At 40.4% G+C, this 19,881-nt stretch overlaps 1 protein-coding gene across 5 annotated transcripts in view; it reads left to right on the top strand.

Annotated features, from left to right (window-relative positions):
* LOC133664404 (synaptotagmin-like protein 5) overlaps window positions 1-19,881 on the top strand; it is a 98,670-nt gene that overhangs the window by 144 nt on the left and 78,645 nt on the right. The gene's annotated exons all lie outside the window — the stretch shown is intronic.

Raw genomic sequence — 19,881 nt, 5'->3', positions numbered from 1 at the left:
GTAAGACGTCTTTCCCCGCTCTCACTCTCTCTCTGCGGGTCATACAGCACTCAAAAGAAAAGGGAGAAAAAAACCACCCTCGTCTTTTTCCCCCCTCACTGACATATGGCAGCAGATTTCAACTAGTTACTCTTCGTTTTGTTGCCTTCAAACAAGATGATGGGCAGGGTGTGAAGACGACCATGTAACCAGGTAAGCTCAGTCTCGTCCCCGGTGGGACCGTGTGAAGTTCGGGGGCTTTGCACAGGTGCAATGCAGCAAAAAGCCCGTTTTCTCGTCACGGCAGCTGTGTTGTTGTTAAGGCGAACTCTCCACTTCACGCAAGCTGCAGCCTTGTAGAGCAGTGTTTTTCCACCTTTTTGGAGCAAAGGCACATTTTTGTTCATTGAAAAAAAAAATGCGGTGGCACACCACCAGCAGAAAACAAAAAATGTAAACTCTGTAGTTGATATTGACAGTAAAAAGTCATTGTTGCAATTGTTGGATGTGAATTCAAACCAGAACCAACCATGCATCACTATAGTTCTTGTCTCAAAGTAAGTGTCCCGACCTGTCACATCACGCCGTGACTTATTTGGAGTTTTTTGGTGTTTTCCTGTGTGTAGTGTCTTGCGCTCCTATTTTGGTGGCTTTTTCTGTTTTGTTGCTATTTTCCCTGTAGCAGTTCCATGTCTTCCTTTGAGCGCTATTCCCCGCACCTGCTTTGTTTTAGCAATCAAGACTGTTGTGCGGACGCTATCCCTCTTTGTGTGGAAATTGTTGATTGTCATGTCATGTACGGATGTACTTTGTGGACGCCGTCTGCTCCACACGCAAGTCTTTGCTGTCGTCCAGCATTCTGTTTTTGTTTACTTTGTAGCCAGTTCAGTTTTAGTTTCGTTTTCCATAGCCATCCTTAAGCTTCAATGCCTTTTGTTTATTTTTGGTATAAGCATTAGATACAACGTTTATTTTGAATGAATGAATTAATTTATTTATTCTGGCAGACATATATAGCAACACGTCATCACTGTTTGTAATTTGACAGACGTGCAACGGCACCCACCGAAAAGGGATGCGGGAAAAAAAGCAAGATTGCTTATCCATGACCCGCCCCTAATTTACAATCAACTTATATGTTGGTTGTATATGTTGGTTATATAGTCCAAGTTTCAACAGCAGATTTGATGGATACATGACAATTTCAGAACAAGAATAACATATGCTGGAAAACCCTTTGTCAATAGCATTGAGCGACCATGAGATTAGCTCCATCTTGCCTGGGTATCTTTTGTCTTCTGAAGCCTTGTCGGGTGTGTTATGTCCCTGATTCCACAGTGAGTTCTTTTGCACCTGTGTCCCACAGTTGAGATCGTCCAAACAACTAGTCATGTTTTTGATAGTTTCCCAACAACACATTTTGTACCGCTAGGTTGAACACTCTTAGGCTAGAAGACAGTTTAATTTACAAAGCAATTAGCTACCTGCTGCCACCTACTGATATGGAACAGTATTACACGGTTACTCTGCCGAGCTCTAGACCGCACCGACACTCAACAATGGTACTTTATTTGCACATTATAGTTACTGGTTTGCATAAAATATTTTTAACCCAAATAGGTGAAATTACATAATCTCCCACCGGTTGAAAAACACTGTTCTAGGGGGTTTATAGGGCAAAGCTTTTTGAAGCATAAACGACAAATAATGAAAAGTTGCAGTGATGTGTGATACTTCACATGTAGAAGGACAGACATATTTCTTGCAATTTGACAATGTTTTACATCCCATTGTTATACACAAGTAGGGCTCCATTCGGTTCAAGAGTATGTTCAATATCTATTTTGCTGGCAGTTTCTTAAATGTCTCAAGTGCTAAATAAACCAATTTCAATATATAGATTTCAGTATCTGCTGCACTTCAAGCCGCACGAGATGTCAGATGGTATACGTTGTGGTTGTCGCCTATACCAAATACTATTAGTATATAAACATTGCATACAAGCTTAATTTTGTGAGCAGTTTTAAAAATATATATTTTAGTTGCCTTATTTAGCTGGGACAACCCCTATATGATACATATTTTATTTGAAGTGTATATATATTATAAGTGGGAATCTTCGTGCAGCTCACAATTCGATTACGATTCAGGAGCCATGATTCGATTAATGATGCATCTCTAATTTATGTAAATTGATGCAGCAATTGATAAGAAGGTCCTGGGTTCGATCCCCGGGCTCGGGGTCTTTCTGTGTGGAGTTTGCATGTTCTCCCGTGACTGCGTGGGTTCCCTCCGGGTACTCCGGCTTCCTCCCACCTCCAAAGACATGCACCTGGGGATAGGTTGATTGGCAACACTAAATTGGCTCTAGTGTGTTAATGTGAGTGTGAATGTTGTCTGTCTATCTGTGTTGGCCCTGCGATGAGGTGGCGACTTGTGCAGGGTGTACCCCGCCTTCCGCCCAAATGCAGCTGGGATAGGCTCCAATCATTAATTGATCAATGAAATATAAAACATATAATGTACACTCTACAGGAGTAGGAAAATATATTAGACATGTCCTCCATGAGTAGCAAAAAATATTATAAATATCCCTCAGTGTGATGCATATTTGTAAATTAATAAACAAATATACATATATGATAAAGAAAAAGGATAGAAATAAAATAAAATGTAAAATACTAATTAAAAGTAGTGCGACTTGTCCAGGGTGTACACCGCCTTCCGCTCAAATGCAAATGGGATAGGCTCCAGCCACCCCAACGACCCCGTGAGGGACAAGTGGTAGAAAATGGACGGATGGTTGGATATTTAAAAGGGGAGAAATTCCTTAATTATCAAACAAAGTATTAAAAAAATGGCCTGAGTAGGACAAAACATTAGACACATCCCTCAGTATGATGCAAATTTTAAATAAATAATTCATGGTTTAAAAAAGATTAATCCACAAACTACAAAGGTCAGATAAAATAAATGTATGCTTACCTATATATATATATATATATATATATATATATATATATATATATATATATATATATATATATATATATGTATGTATGTATGTATGTATGTATGTATGTATGTATGTATATATATACACATATATATATATATATATATATATATATATATATGTATGTATGTATGTATGTATGTATGTATGTATGTATGTATGTATGTATGTATGTATGTATGTATGTATGTATGTATGTATGTATGTATGTATGTATGTATGTATGTATGTATATATATATATATGTATACACATACATATATATATATATATATATATACATATATATATATATATATATGTATATATATATATACATATATATATATATATATATGTATATATGTATATATATATATATATATACACATACATATATATATATATATATACATATACATATACATATATATATATGTATTGTAATTATTTTAATAATTCATGAAATTTGATTCACTGTATATTTTTGTACATTATAAATAAATAATAAATGATAAATGGGTTATACTTGTATAGCGCTTTTCTACCTTCAAGGTACTCAAAGCGCTTTGACAGTATTTCCACATCATCCATTCACACACACATTCACACACTGATGGCGGGAGCTGCCATGCAAGGCGCTAACCAGCAGCCATCAGGAGCAAGGGTGAAGTGTCTTGCCCAAGGACACAACGGACGTGACTAGGATGGTAGAAGGTGGGGATTGAACCCCAGTAACCAGCAACACTCCGATTGCTGGCACAGCCACTCTACCAACTTCGCCACGCCGTCACATTAAAAATTATGCGCACATTACGAGACTGTGAAAGATTACTAGAAATGTTTATCAGTGGGATGCATACTTATATAAAGTAATAGTGAAACAAATCGTAATAAGATCATTACAAATAGTAAGCCACAGTACAAAATACTGACTTATAGAAACATCCCTCAGTATGATGTACGCTGTTACATAAAATCTGAAACAAGAACCACGCATTATGGATGCAACTCTTATATTGGCTCTCACGACATGGTACCGGTGTACCCAATGTTTTTTCTCGCGTTTTTTGCAAAATGGATGTTTTTTACTACGCTTGTGTATTTAACACAGCTGGGCATACATTTCAAGTGACAGAGTATTGTGTAAAATAACCCTGTGGAGCGCCCCTGCCTCATTACTGCTACTACACTTCTTGTGCTGCTGTCTAATAAGGGCACTGAAGGAAAAAAATACAACACAAGCAGTCTCCCGAGAGCAGTCAGAAAAAGAGAAAATACTCCCAATGTGTTTCATGTGTGCGCACATTTAGTGTAATTGTGCCAAATTGATCACATTCATGGAGGCTGAGTGATGCTTTAACGATAAAAGGAAGAGAATGTGGAGCACGCGTCAGGCTATGGTAATAAAAGGGGGAGTAAGGACAAGAAAAGCCTAGGGACTCCCCATTCCTCGACAACCCGGTCATCACTTGCTGCAATGGTGTGTTGGTGGGGGGGTGCGCAGTGTATCATCATGACACACATGTTACATTTATAGTGCTAGCATGGGGATGCTGAAGCAGTCCCCCCCTCCTTCTCCAGCTGCTGCACTGAATCAGGTCTGATGGTGGTATTATAGTGCGGGGTTTCCCTCCCTCCTACTCACAGGTGCCTCCCCGCTGCTGCACACTCGTTTGGTATGCAGCCCCAAGCCTCCTGCAGCACCAGACAGACACAGTGTCCCCCTGTTCGTTCTGAATGGAGGAGCCCCCCGTGACGGGCATGATAAAGCCACGTATCGATCCTTAGGACGGTCCAGCATGTGGAATGTGTCGCTCTCGGCAAGGTTAGGCTGTGCAGTCGCTACATCTTGACGTCTTGTCGTAATATTTGCAACTAATTCAGGCTGGGTTTGCTGCCTAGATGGGCTGCAGAAGGTCGGTCTTGGTGTAAAATAACTCCCAAATCCCTGCACACAGAAGGGTGAACATGTGTCAAAACAGGCTCCTGTCCTGTGTTGGTTGTGTTATTATTTTTCCCAAAGTTTGACCCCAACTTGAAATTCCTGTGCTCTCTACAAAACACTGACAGTAACTTTCAGGTGTTTTGCTGAACAGCCATACAATTTGGACTGACAAACAAACGTGTGTTAAAATGGGTTGGAAAAACATGGTTGCTATTAAGCAAAATGTACTTGCAGAGGCACAGGCAGGACTTAGCAACTAATTGGCTATAATTCATTGGCCATTTGTCTTATGATTTTAAACTCCGAATGCATATTGTATACATTAGTGTGAAAGGGAAATAAATTATACATGACAGTTTGCTGCTTAAACGGGCAGCAGGAACTTGGAAGTAAACGCCCATGTTCTGAAGCAGCCCAAACATGGCAGTGCAAAATAATGCTAAACAAAGACCGAGTTATGAGTTTTGTGTGGGACAATCTACTAAACAGGTTGCAGAAGAAACGGAAGTAGTATTTACGACATTCAGTCATAGTGGTAGCTCAATTTACGACAAGCACATTGCGTTAGAAGACAGATTTTATAACTGATTGATTGATTGATTGAGACTTTTATTAGTAGGTTGTACAGTGAAGTACATATTCCGTACAATTGACCACTAAATGGTAACACCCGAATACGTTTTTCAACTTGTTTAAGTCGGGGTCCACTGATTGATTCATGATACAGATATATACTATCATATATACTATCATCATAATACAGTCATCACACAAGATAATCAAATTGAATTATTTACATTATTTACAATCAGGGGTGTGGAGGGGGGGGGGGGGTAGGATATGGACATCAAGTAGTGGACATCAAGTAGAGGACATAGAGAGAGAGAGAGAGAGAGAGAGAGAGAGAGAGAGAGAGAGAGAGAGAGAGAGAGAGAGAGAGAGAGAGAGAGAGAGAGAGAGAGAGAGAGATCAGAAGGCATAAGAAAAAGTATCTGCATTTGATTGTTTACATTTGATTATTAGCAATCCGGGGAGGGTGTTAGTTTAGGGTTGTAGCTGCCTGGAGGTGAATTTTTATTGCGGTTTTGAAGGAGGATAGAGATGCCCTTTCTTTTATACCTGTTGGGAGCGCATTCCACATTGATGTGGCATAGAAAGAGAATGAGTTAAGACCTTTGTTAGTTCGGAATCTGGGTTTAACGTGGTTAGTGGAGCTCCCCCTGGTGTTGTGGTTATGGCGGTCATTTACGTTAAGGAAGTAGTTTGACATGTACTTCGGTAGGTTAAAGCCTACTGAAATGAATTTTTTTTATTTAAACGGGAATAGCAGATCCATTCTATGTGTCATACTTGATCATTTTGCGATATTGCCATATTTTTGCTGAAAGGATTTAGTATAGAACAACGTCGATAAAGTTCGCAACTTTTGGTCTCTGATAAAAAAAAAAACCTTGCCCCTACCGGAAGCAGCGTGACGTTGTCAGTTGTTCACTCCCTCATATTTTCCTATTGTTTTCAACGCAGCTAGAGCGATTCGGACGATTACCCCATTAATTTGAGCGAGGATGAAAGATACGTGGACGAGGAACGTTAGAGTGACGGACTAGAATGCAGTGAAATACATATTTTTTTTCGCTCTGACCGTAACTTAGGTACAAGCTGACTCATTGGATTCCACACTTTCTCCTTTTTCTATTGTGGATCACGGATTTGTATTTTAAACCACCTCGGATACTATATCCTCTTGAAAATGAGTCGAGAACGCGAAATGGACATTCAGTGCCTTTTGTCTCCACGACAATACATCGGCGAAATGCTTTAGCTACGAGCTAACGTGATAGCATCGTGCTTTAACTGCATATAGAAACAAAAAAAATAAACCCCTGACTGGAAGGATAGATAGAAAATCAACAATACTATTAAACCGTGGACATGTAAATACACGGTTAATGCTTTCCAGGCTGGCGAAGGTTAACAATGCTGTGCTAACGACGCCATTGAAGCTAACTTAGCAACTTAGCAACCGGACCGCACAGAGCTATGCTAAAAACATTAGCTCTCCACCTACGCCAGCCAGCCCTCATCTGCTTATCAAAACCCGTGCTCACCTGCGTTCCAGCGATCGGCGGAAGGACGAAGGACTTCACCCGATGCGTTTGGCGGCCCGGAGACGTAGGAAATCAAGGTGAGGTCGGCGGCTAGCGCGTCTGCTCTCCAACAAAGTCCTCCTTGTTGTGTTGCTGTAGTCCGCTGCTAATACACCGATCCCACCTACAACTGTCTTCTTTGCAGCCTTCATTGTTCATTAAACAAATTGCAAAAGATGTCCAGAATAATGTGGAATTATGAAATGAAAACAGAGCTTTTTGTATAGGATTCTACGGGGTACCATAACTTCTGTTAAACTGACTTCGTCACGCACATACGTCATTATACCGCGACGTTTCAGCCGGATATTTCCCGGGAAATTTTAAATGTCACTTTATAAATTAACCCGGCCGTATTGGCATGTGTTGCAATGTTAAGATTTCATCATTGATATATAAACTATCAGACTGCGTGGTCGGTAGTAGTGGGTTTCAGTAGGTCTTTAAGACCTTTGTTAGTTCTGAATCTGGGTTTAACGTGGTTAGTGGAGCTCCCCACTCAAAACAATTGTATCTCAAATTAGCCCTGCCCATTGAAATACATTGAAATCCACTTAATCTGTGCTTGGCCCACCCAAAACATTTCAATTTGAAAATGTAACGTGCTTATTAAAACAGCACTAAGTAACTTTTAGTCTTAGAGACTTAGATTTAGACTTCCTTTTATTGTCATTCAAAATGTAACTTTACAGTACAGATAAGAACGAAATTTTGTTGCAATAGGTCGTTGTAGTGCAGGATAAAAGAGCAATAATGTGCAGATATAAATAAATAGATTACTGTACAGATAAATATATTGCACTTTTGCATATGCATCCACGTTTATGAATGTATGTTATATTGTCTTTATATTCCAGCGAGTTCATCCGTTTTGGGGGGCAATTGAGGGGATTATTATGATGCGCTCATGAGTCTGATGGACTGAGGGTAAGAAGCTGTTACAGAACCTGGAGGTTCTGCTACGGAGGCTGCGGAACCTCTTTGTAGAGTCCAGCTGTGAAAACAGTCCTTGGTGGGGGTGGGAGGACTCTCTGCAGATTTTCTGAGCCCTGGTCAGGCAGCGGCTTTTTGCGATCTCCTGGATAAAAGGGAGAGGAGTCCTGATGAACTTTTCCGCCGTCTTCACCACTCTCTGTAGAGACTTCCAGTCTGAGGTACTGCAGGCTCCAGTCCAGACAGAGATGCAGTTGGTCAGCAGGCTCTCTATAGTGCCTCTGTAGAATGTGCTGAGAATGGGGGGAGGGAGCTGTGCTCTTCTCATCCGACGCAAAAAGTGCATACGCTGCTGAGCTCTTTTTACAAGAGCTCCGGTGTGTAGGGACCAGGTCATATTGTCAGTTATCTGCACCCCCAGGAACTTGGTGCTGCTTACCATCTCCACCGCTCTGCCGTTGACGAAGAGTGGAGTGTGGCTGAACTGGTGCCTCCTGAAGTCGACGATGGTCTCCTTGGTCTTGTCGACGTTCAGGACCAGGTTGTTGGTTCTGCACCAGTCAACCAGGTCATATTGTCAGTTATCTGCACCCCCAGGAACTTGGTGCTTCTTACCATCTCCACCGCTCTGCCGTTGACGAAGAGTGGAGTGTGGCTGAACTGGTGCCTCCTGAAGTCGACGATGGTCTCCTTGGTCTTGTCGACGTTCAGGACCAGGTTGTTGGTTCTGCACCAGTCAACCAGATGTTTCACCTCCCTGTAGTCCATTTCGTTGTTCTCACGGATGAGGCCCACTACTGTTGTTTTGTCCGCATACTTCACAATGTGGTTAGTAGTGGACCTGGCGCAGCAGTCATGGGTCATCAGTGTGAACAGCAGCGGACTCAGGACGCAGCCCTGGGGGGAACCGGTGCTCAGGGAGATGGCAATGGAGGTGTTGTCGCCCACTAACCTTCATTAAATATTTCTATAATTTATGGGATAATGCATCAATTTACAACTAGTTGAATGACACCTTGGTCGTAGCCTGAGGGGATCTGTATCGCTCTCACTGGCACTAAACAACTTTCAGGAAGGTGGGAGGAACCCTGCCACACAAAAAACTACAAATGTGCTGACTTGCTTTACGGCATACGTCACTCCCCCTTTCCCAATTCAAAATATGTAGGTTCCTAATGTGGAAACATCAGTCATACTGAATCATTGTGGTATTATCGTGTCAGTTTGACGCTAGATGCGCTGGTCCTCATGGGAAATGTGGTCTTCCTTCTGGCAAAACAGTACCGCGTTGGTCCACTGGCGCTGCCAAAATCAACCAAAACTGAAAGTTCTTAAGTGGAGCTTTAAATATAAAAAACAAACTTTTAGATAGGAGTAGTTTTTGAAAAGCATTATAATAGAATGTACTACAAACAACTACAGTAGTTTTTTAAATTGATGTAATAACATTGTTCAGCGCTTACTTGGAGAGTAGACTTTTGTAGGTGTCTCCTACGGGCTGCTTCACCCACATGTAACAATAGGAACGAGGAAACTGTTGTTTATGTTGCATACAGACATATTTGAGTGACAGACGGGAGAGGTCAGCGTACCAAAAGTAAATGCTCGATCATCCAGTTTGTTAAGTCAGGACTAGACTGAACAACCTGAAACATGTTAATAAACACAGTATCTGCAACTCAATCAATCAATCAATCAATCAATGTTTATTTATATAGCCCTAAATCACAAGTGTCTCAAAGGGCTGCACAAGCCACAACGACATCCTCGGTACAGAGCCCACATACGGGCAACTACTCAATACGAAACAGATATCAGAAGTAATTTAAGCCTAACTAGTTTGCTGCCTCAAAGGACTGAAGCAGAAATGAAAGCTTTTCAAAAATATATTATATATACTGTATATACTAAAAAAGATTCATTTATAAAGACAAAAAATATTAATCAATGTCATATCAGGCTTTGAAAGGTGATTGCCTAAGCCAGCTGCAATAAAGCATAAAGCACACAAACTGTCGCCATTGTTAGGCTGTGTGATATTTATTTAGCAGCAACAACAAACAGGGAAATGTCAAAAGCCACACCCATCAAGGTATGTAATTATTAAATGTGTTTGGACAGATGACGTTATGTGAGAGATCAATTTAAGCTGCCGTCTGATTGTTGTAAACGTATAAACTCATTAAACAATATTTGAGCAATTAAGGAGTATTAAGGGTTGGATTTTACAATGGGACCATGGAAAAGATGGACAAGTAGTAGGCTACCAACTACTTACAGTGAAAGACATACATTTTTAGGCAGAGTTCGTGGAGCACAAACCATTTAGGAAAAAAAGATCTGATAGGAGGATACATTTTTGTCATAAGGATCATATTTACAGTTGTGCTCATAAGTTTACATACCCTGGGAGAATGTATGATTTCTTGGCCATTCTTCAGAGAATATGAATAATAACACAAAAACCTTTCTTCCACTCATGCTTAATGGTTGTGTGGAGCTATTTATTGGCAAACAACTGTGTTTACACTTTTTAAATCAAAATGACAAAAGAAAGTACCAAAATGACCCTGATCAAAAGTTTACATACCCCAGTGACTTTGATCTGATAACATGCTCAAAAGTTGACACAAACAGGTTTGAATGACTAATCAAGGTTCCAATCCTCACCTGTGACCTGTTTGTTTGTAATTAACGTGTGTGTATAAAAGGTCAGTGAGTTTCTGGGCTTCTGACAGACCATTGCATCTTTCATCCAGTGCTGCACAGATGTTTCTGGATTCTGAGTCATGGGGAAGGCAAAATAATTGTCAAAGGATCTGCGAGAAAAGGTAATTGAACTGCATAAAACAGGAAAGGGGTATAAAAAGATATCCAAGGAATTGAGAATGCCAATCAGCAGTGTTCAAACGCTGATTAAGAAGTGGAAAATGAGGGATTCAGGTAGACCAGCAAAGATTTCAGCCACAACTGCCAGGAAAATTGTCCGAGATGCAAAGAAAAATCCACAAATAACTTCAGCTGAAACCATACATGAGATGCATGGTCGAGTCGCCAGAAGAATGCCATCACTCCAAATTACTTTGTTCCAGAAGTTTTGAGGCTTGTCTCTGTGCTGTTTGGCGTAATGTAAGCGGGATACTTTGTGACATTTGCGCAGAAATGGCTTTCTTCTGGCGACTCGACCATGCAGCACATTTTTCTTCAAGTGCCTCCTTATTGTGCATCTTGAAACAGCCACACCACAATTTTTCAGAGTCCTGTATTTCAGCTGAAGTTATTTGTGGATTTTTCTTTGCATCTCGAACAATTTTCCTGGCAGCTGTGGCTGAAATCTTTGCTGGTCTACCTGAATCCCTCATTTTCCACTTCTTAATCAGCGTTTGAACACTGCTGATTGGCATTCTCAATTCCTACTGTACGCTACTGTACTTGGTATCATTACAGTGGGTGTTAGGTATAGTTACACCAATGCCGTTTGTTTACATTTGATGAGCTACGGTGTGTAGTGACACAAGTTTAGCTATTCCTGGTTCTGCAGGGATGATACTTGTAAGAAACATACTTTTTTTGTCGCCATGGAGGCGAGGATTAGTGATTTAGAAGTAGCTAAAACACTGCCGACTGGGGTTGGACTTTAGCCGCTAGCTAGCTAGCCATGTCTTAAAGCACCTCTTCCGGTGGGTGTATTTATAACTTCACCTTTATCGTTAATTTTTTAAGCCAAAATGCGTCCGTTCTCCCTTTTCTGTCTACACACTGTGTCTGCTTTTAAGTACTCCGTGATTGTGCGCTGCCGAACATGCTCGTCTGCTCGTAAACCAGCAACAACACAACGTTACGATGACAGGGGCGCGAGGGGTTGCGGACCGGTACTTTTCAGATGTGGTATAGTACCGAATATGATTCATTAATATCGTGGTACTATACTAATACCGGTATACCGTACAACCCTATTGTGCACGTGCTCCCTGCGTGTATTGTTGACAGAAAGGGAAAGTAACCGCCGTAAACACCCATCATTTTATTTGGGCTGGTAAAAATATTATTACACAAACTTAGTCATTTTGAGAAATATAGACAGTTTTAAAACCAATATGTCCTGTTAAACCACTAACGGTAAGATAAGATGGTCAAATTTTTGCTTTGAAAATGTAACTGAGCAAGTTGCAAACCTTTAACATTATGACTTTTGTCGTGGCCTGTCATTACTGGCCATGTACTGTCTTGTTTTTGTGGTATTGATTCCTTTGGTTAGTGTTGAGCTCTATGTTTGTTGATTTAGTTTCTGTTTTCAGGGCTCCTTGGTTACGTTTGGTTGCTAGGAGCCCTGATTGTATGCACCTGCTTCTGATTAGCGATCATGAGACCCGCCTTCCTCTAATCGCTAATCAGTGTGCTTTATATGCAAGTGTCACCCGGTAGTTCTCGCTGGTCCATTATGCGTCATCAAGTATCTGTGTTTTGTTGGTTTTTGTTTGTTTCACTATGTTAATCTTCATGCCACGCTAAGCACTTAAGTTGTGTTACATTTCCTTGTGTATCTAAGTAAAGAATCATCTTACCTGCAAGCTGCCTGAAGTCCTCCGCATCATTGGAATCACAAACACCACAACATGCAAGCATACAACAACTTTATTGCTTACAACTTTTCCACGGAACATTACATAGTTATTCCGGTTACATTGTTACTGGTAGTCTTAACTTTACAGATGTATCTCGTAATATTGTGTAATTTTTCCATGAGTTTATTTTCGTAACATTCCGAACTTATTCATGTAACATCAGTGTTTCCCATAAACTGTGGCGGTGGGGGTGTATGGGCGTGGCTATGGGCGTGGTCACCATGACATCATCGAGTAATTTGCATAATTTACTACAATGATTAGATTTTCTCTAAAAAGGCTAAAAAAATGTATACTTACTAATTAATAATAACAGTTTTGTTTTAAACGTCCATCCATCCATCCATCCATCCATCCATCCATCCATCCATCCATCCATTTTATAATATAATTACAACACTTTGTGTACATATTTATATACAGATTTGAACAATAAGTTATTCACTGAAATATATTTATTAATTGTGGTTCTTACAAAAAATATATCTTATAAAATACAAAAGCTAAAATGTCTCTTAAAGCTCTGCCCCTTTAATTAGTGCATACTAAATAATTTAACTTTAGCCTACTACTACAACCATATTATTTACCAGCAACATAAAGTGAAACAAAGGCAGAGGTGTCCTGCCACAGTCAGTAACAAATAAACAGAAAACAGTAGTGGTGGTAGATAGACAGACACAGAGCTTCATCAAACATCTGATCCACTGAACAAAGAGCTCCAAAAATCTTGAACTTTAGACTGCCATCAGTTTTACTCCCTACACTTAACCATGTTTCCTACTGCCTGCAGACTTTGCACCCTTTGTTATATACACATGTTGTAAATACATTTAATAAAGTCAAATACAAATAAGGCAACAAGAGAAGTATCCTACACTTCTCTTTTGTAAAGTAAATCTGAACAGCCGATATGGGCATCTACATCAACTATATGATTTGCCTGAGAAGCTGGAGAGGACAAAAAAATAAATAAATAAAAAATTTTTTTTAAAATATTTGTGGCGGACGTAATTCTTTCGTGGCGGGCCGCCACAAATAAATGAATGTGTGGGAAACCCTGAACAATTCGACTTTATTTTCGTAAAATCACCATGATTTTCTCAATTTTGGGAATGTTTTCAATTGAAAAATAGGAATTCATTCTCATAACATTCTGAATGTGGCAGCCCAGTGCCACAGGGGTTAGTGCATGTGCCTCACAATACGAAGGTCCTGAGTAGTCCTAGGTTCAATCCCGGGCTCGGTATCTTTTTGTGTGGAGTTTGCATGTTCTCCCGTGACTGCGTGGGTTCCCTCCGGGTACTCCGGCTTCCTCCCACCTCCAAAGGTTGATTGGCAACACTAAATTGGCCCTAGTGTGTGAATGTGAGTGTGAATGTTGTCTGTCTATCTGTGTTGGCCCTGTGATGAGGTGGCGACTTGTCCAGGGTGTACTCCGCCTTTCGCCCGAATGCAGCTGAGATAGGCTCCAACACACCCCGCGACCCCGAACGGGACAAGCGGTAGAAAATGGATGGATGGATGGAACATTCTGAATGTATTCTTTTTCTCTTAAAAGTGTGACTTCTTTCTTTTTTCAACCTTTTTCTTTTGCCTTTCATGGAATATTTGATGTAACCTTACAACTATATTTGTTAATGTTACAACTTTGTTCCCATATTATTACAATGTTTTATATTTATTCTTATTATTATGTATTATTGTATCTTTACTTTTTTACAGTGTATAGGGTAAAAAAAACGATATTCTTTTTTTGTAATGTTATACATTTAAACCTTACATTTTTTTCTGTAAAAATTCTGCACTTGTTCTTTAAACTTTTTTATTGTAAATTGTTGACTTTTTCCACAGCATTTTGCTAGTTTGTTCTCTTATGTTATTACCACATTCAATACATACAGTCGCGATCAAACGTTTCCATACACTTGTAAAGAACATAATGTCATGGCTGTCTTGAGTTTCCAATCATTTCTACAACTTGTGATAGAGTGATTGGAGCACATACTTGTTGGTTCGTTTATGAATTTATTATGGGTCTACTGAAAATGTGACCAAATCTGCTGGGTCAAAAGTATACATACAGCAATGTTAACATTTGGTTACATGTCCCTTGGCAAGTTTCACTGCAATAAGGCGCTTTTGGTAGCCATCCACAAGCTTCTGGCAAGCTTCTGGTTGAATTTTTGACCACTCCTCTTGACAAAATTGGTGCAGTTCAGCTAAATTTGTTGCTTTACTGACATGGACTTGTTTCTTCAGCATTGTCCACACGTTTAAGTCAGGACTTTGGGAAGGCCATTCTAAAACCTTAATTCTAGCCTGATTTAGCCATTCCTCTACCACTTTTGACGTGTGTTTGGGGTCATTGTCCTGTTGGAACACCCAACTGCGCCCAAGACCCAACCTCCGGGCTGATGATTTTTTAGGTTGTCCTGAAGAATTTAGAGGTAATTCTCCCTTTTCATTGTCCCATTTACTCTCTATAAAGCACCAGTTCCATTGGCAGCAAAACAGGCCCAGGGCATAATACTACCACCACCATGCTTGACGGTAGGCATGGTGGTGCCTGGGATCAAAGGCCTCACCTTTTCTCTTCAAAACATATTGCTGGGTGTTGTGGCCAAACAGCTAAATTTTTGTTGCATCTGTCCACAGAAGTTTCCTCCAGAAGGTCTTATCTTTGTCCATGTGATGTCAAATGATAATGTCAAGACAGCTGTGACATTATGTTCTTTACAAGTGTATGTAAACTTTTGATCGCGACTGTATATATTATATTTGTGCTGCATAGATTATTGATGAACAAGCAGTATGTGATATAACAGCTTCTAACCTCTTAAAAGCTGCACTTATCATATCGTTCCGGAAGCGGTTAATTGACCAATTTGCTGACACTTTTCCTTCGCTAATAGTTTCAAACTGTGATTAAACATGGACTATCTTTATGTTTTATATGTCTAATGGATCCATCCATTCTGTATGTGTGTGCTAGGCCACAGAAACTGTATAAGCCCACAAGTAGCATATCACGCGTTCAATGAACCATTAGCATTTACTGACTTTTAAGTGATATATGATGCTCTCTTGTCAATTACAGCACACGTGCTGCAGCAAAAAGTAGCTTTATGAAATATTCAAGCGTTAGCGCGCTACTTATCAACTGAAGCGTCTCTCATTGAAGACGGAGACAGCAGCCGAAGCTCTAAAAGTGGGTTAATAAGATCCAGACATGCTCTCTACAGCAACAAGGGCCTCCTTTAAAGTGGCTCCCAAACAAAAACCTTTCATTACTCAGTTCGGAAAGATGCATCTCATTAAACGGAGTATATTAATTGTATTCATCATTTCTGTTGTTAAGTCTTGATGGAGTTTTGCTTTTTTTTTTATTGCAAACAGTGGGAGTTCATTTGATGCCCTGAAGCACTTTAGGGATGCACTCTGTACAAATTGGCATAGCTTTCATTATCAGTACTGATCTACAGCCAAATATTAGTCATCTCACTGCTCTTTCTCTTTTTTAAAGGGAGTTTTTGTCACATAATAAACACATTATTATCTGCTAATATGGATAAACTGCACAAGAGTTTGAGAAACTATGGGAGAGTCGTAGTGTCCTCATGGCTTCCTTCATAAACCAGAAATTAGCCTGCTCGCTAACAAATAAACAAAAATACTTCATTCTGATATTTTTCTATTTTATTCAAGATATTTATTTTCTCTTCTTTATAAAGTTACAATGGAACTGTACCTCCTCCCTAAAACATGATAATGTCCTGGTATTCTACATTATCCTCCATGAACCAGGAAGTAACCTGCTGGCTAAAAAATAATACCGTATTTTCCGGACCATAGGGCACACCGGATTATACGGCGCACTGCCGATGAATGGTCTATTTTTGATCTTTTTTCATATATTAGGCGCACCGGACTATAGGGCGCATTAAAGGAGTCATATTATTATTATTTTTTTCTAAATGGAAAACACTTCCTTGTGGTGTACATAACATGTAATGGTGGTTCTTTGGTCAAAATGTTGCATAGATTATGTTTTACACATCATCTTCAAGCCGCTTTCTGACAGTCGCTTCCGGATGCGCCGTTTTGTGGGCGGTCTTATTTACGTGGCTCACCTTCGACAGCGTCTTTTCCCTGTCATCTTTGTTGTAGCGGTGTAGCGTGCAAGGACAGGTGTGGAAGAAGTGTCAAAAGATGGAGCTAACTGTTTTAATGACATTCAGACTTTACTTAAATCAATAACGGAGCAGCATCTCCTCATCCGGAAACAACAACACAGGAAATGTGTCCCGTGAAAAACCGTTCGACCGGAACTCTAATAACTAAAGTTCCTTGGGTGAATAATATAACTCACTATACCGGTATGTTTTAGCGCTTTCTTGGCGAGTTTACTGGCAGATATAAGTAAGAACTTTACACTACTTTATATTCAAAATGACAATAGTGGAGGATGAATGTCACATAACAAGAAGATAGAGAAAAATAAGAAGCTTATCCACTACGGCGCCGGAGCGGACGCGCACAATTTTTCAGGATTTATACAGATCCCAAATACAGATCAGCAGGTACCATTTATTTTGCATAATATTGCGAAACAAAACGCCAGATAATATGTCTCACCTTATACACACACCATAATAATACTCGTATGTTTAATGCGCCGACAATCCTTCAAGCGGTGCAGCTTCATAGTTTACCAAAGTCGTACTAAAACTTTTTGATAGATTTTTGAGCGCTGTGTGTAATGTTCTATATTTTCAATGGAACATATAAAATGTCGGTGTTGTTTACTTGAGACATATTGCCATCATAGTGCAGCCTACACGTATCTCTTATGTTTGACTGCCATCTACTGGTCACACTTATCATCAGTAGCTAAGTGTGTCACCGATGTATTGTCGTGGAGATAAAAGTCACTTTAAATGTCCATTTCGCGTGCTCGACTCTCATTTTCAGGAGGATATAGTATCCGAGGTGGTTTAAAATACAAATCTGTGATCCACAATAGAAAAAGGAGAGAGTGTGGAATCCAATGAGCCAGCTTGTACCTAAGTTACGGTCAGAGCGAAAAAAGATACGTCCATCACTGCCTCTCTAGTCCTTCACTGTAACGTTCCTCATCTACGAATCTTTCATCCTCGCTCAAATTAATGGAGTAATCGTCGCTTTGTCGCTCCGAATCTCTCGCTCCATTGTAAACAACGGGGAATTGTGAGGAATACTAGCTCCTGTGACGTCACGCTACTTCCGGTACAGGCAAGGCTTTTTTAATCAGCGAGCAAAAGTTGCGAACTTTATCGTCGATTTTCTCTACTAAATCCTTTCAGCAAAAATATGGCAATATCGTGAAATGATCAAGGATGACACATAGAATGGATCTGCTATTCCCGTTTAAATAAAAAAAATTCATTTCAGTAGGCCTTTAATGTACACCATTTAGGCACAGGGGTTAGTGCATGTGCCTCACAATAAGTAGGTTCTGGGTTCGATCCCCGGTCTCGGGGTCTTTCTGTGTGGAGTTTGCATGTTCTCCTCGTGACTGCGTGGGTTCCCTCCGGGTACTCCGGCTTCCTCCCACCTCCAAATGTTGATTGGCAACACTAAAGTGGCCCTAGTGTGTGAATGTGAGTGTGAATGTTGTCTGTCTATCTGGGTCGGCCCTGCCATGAGGTGGTGACTTGTCCAGGGTGTACCCTGCCTTTCGCCCGAATGCAGCTGAGATAGGCTCCAGCACCCCCCGCGACCCTGAGAGGGACAAGCGGGAGAAAATGGATGGATGGATGTTAACTATTTAATTTCTACCTCAAATGTGAATAAAATTAGCTAAATCTAGGCTAAATGTGAGAAAAGTGAGATCAACATTCAAAATATATCAGCTTCAAAAGTCTAAATTAGTTTTTACATTTGGCACCACCATACCTATGATATAAAACGGTACAGGCCCATTGTCTTACATCCTCCATGAACCGGGAAGCTAACAAATAGGCCAAGAAAAGCTATTTTTTCAGCTTTTTTTGTCCATAGTCAAGTAAGGCCCCGTTTACACTAAGGTTATCCAGGGTAAATCACACCTAAACTTATCTATGTCCACACACAACAATGCCACCGTTTAAGACCCCCGCCCACCTCCGTCCGCTGGTGCAACGCGACCTAGTACGCATTCGCAAAAAATGCGCACACCATAGTCACCTCCAGTGTTGCTTTGTGTGCAAGTTCTTAAATTTAACTTATTTAAACAATATCCAGACTAGTGGTATTTCAATTAACTGGAATCCAGTGTGCTGTGGGGCCCTATTGTAGTGAATCACACCTGAGACATCATACATTTATCAAATATTTATTAGACACGTAAACAATGTGATAAAGAACATTTAACATTAATCCAGGGATCTAGATATCTGGTCAGGTCACTCCCTCTTTTGCCTTCACCTTCATTGTCCATTAGTTTTTGGTGACTTTACATACTCTGGACCTAGACGTTGAGTCGGCGACATACATGGCGGACAATAACTGATACGGTCTGCTTTGCTAGTCCAAATGCATTCGCTGTTTTTCTCGACGGCCAGGTAATACAAAGCACACGCTACCTTTTTTATCACATCCACGGGAGCTCGCATTCTCGTTGTCTCTCCTTCGACAAATGGACAAAGATTTTCGCTAAGTAGAATCACAGCTGACCCGGCCAGACACTCGAAAGTTCTCTTGCCGTCTGAGTGTTGTATCCCAAATAGCTGCAATCGCTTTCTCTTAAGGTATTCATTTGTGATTTTCACAAGTGTCTGTACATGTAGAAGAAGGAAAAACACGGGCATGTCTGGATGACTCACCTTCATATTTCCAGTGGTTAGCTCCGAGTTACGAAACTGCTTCATTATGAAGCTGGCTGTAGCTCGTTCTTTCTGACGTCACTTCCTGTGTGGGCGCGGTCTTTCTGGCGTCACTTCCTCTCCAAGCTCAGTTTGTAAACGATCAATGAGTCCATACAAAGCTAAGGCCCGGAGAATCAAGAAATACACGGCGCACTTAGCCGTGTAAAAATTTGTCCGAGGAGGGGGACCTTAAACGCTGGTTTAGTGTGGCTGAAACGGGGCTTAGGCTAAATAATTATTCGTTTAAGGGGTTAAACGACTTAGTGTAGACTTAGTGGCCTAAGTGACATCTGTATTGTTGTAGCAGTTCAACCAAAGTGGGTTGTTTACTACATAAAAAAGTGTTTTTTCTGACATTTTCCGCAAT

Source organism: Entelurus aequoreus, linkage group LG14 (genome assembly GCF_033978785.1).
Source record: "Entelurus aequoreus isolate RoL-2023_Sb linkage group LG14, RoL_Eaeq_v1.1, whole genome shotgun sequence".
In the NCBI taxonomy this organism is placed as follows: Eukaryota; Metazoa; Chordata; class Actinopteri; order Syngnathiformes; family Syngnathidae; genus Entelurus; species Entelurus aequoreus.
Note: the sequence above shows the minus strand (reverse complement) of the source record. Positions and strands in the feature narration are given on the sequence as shown.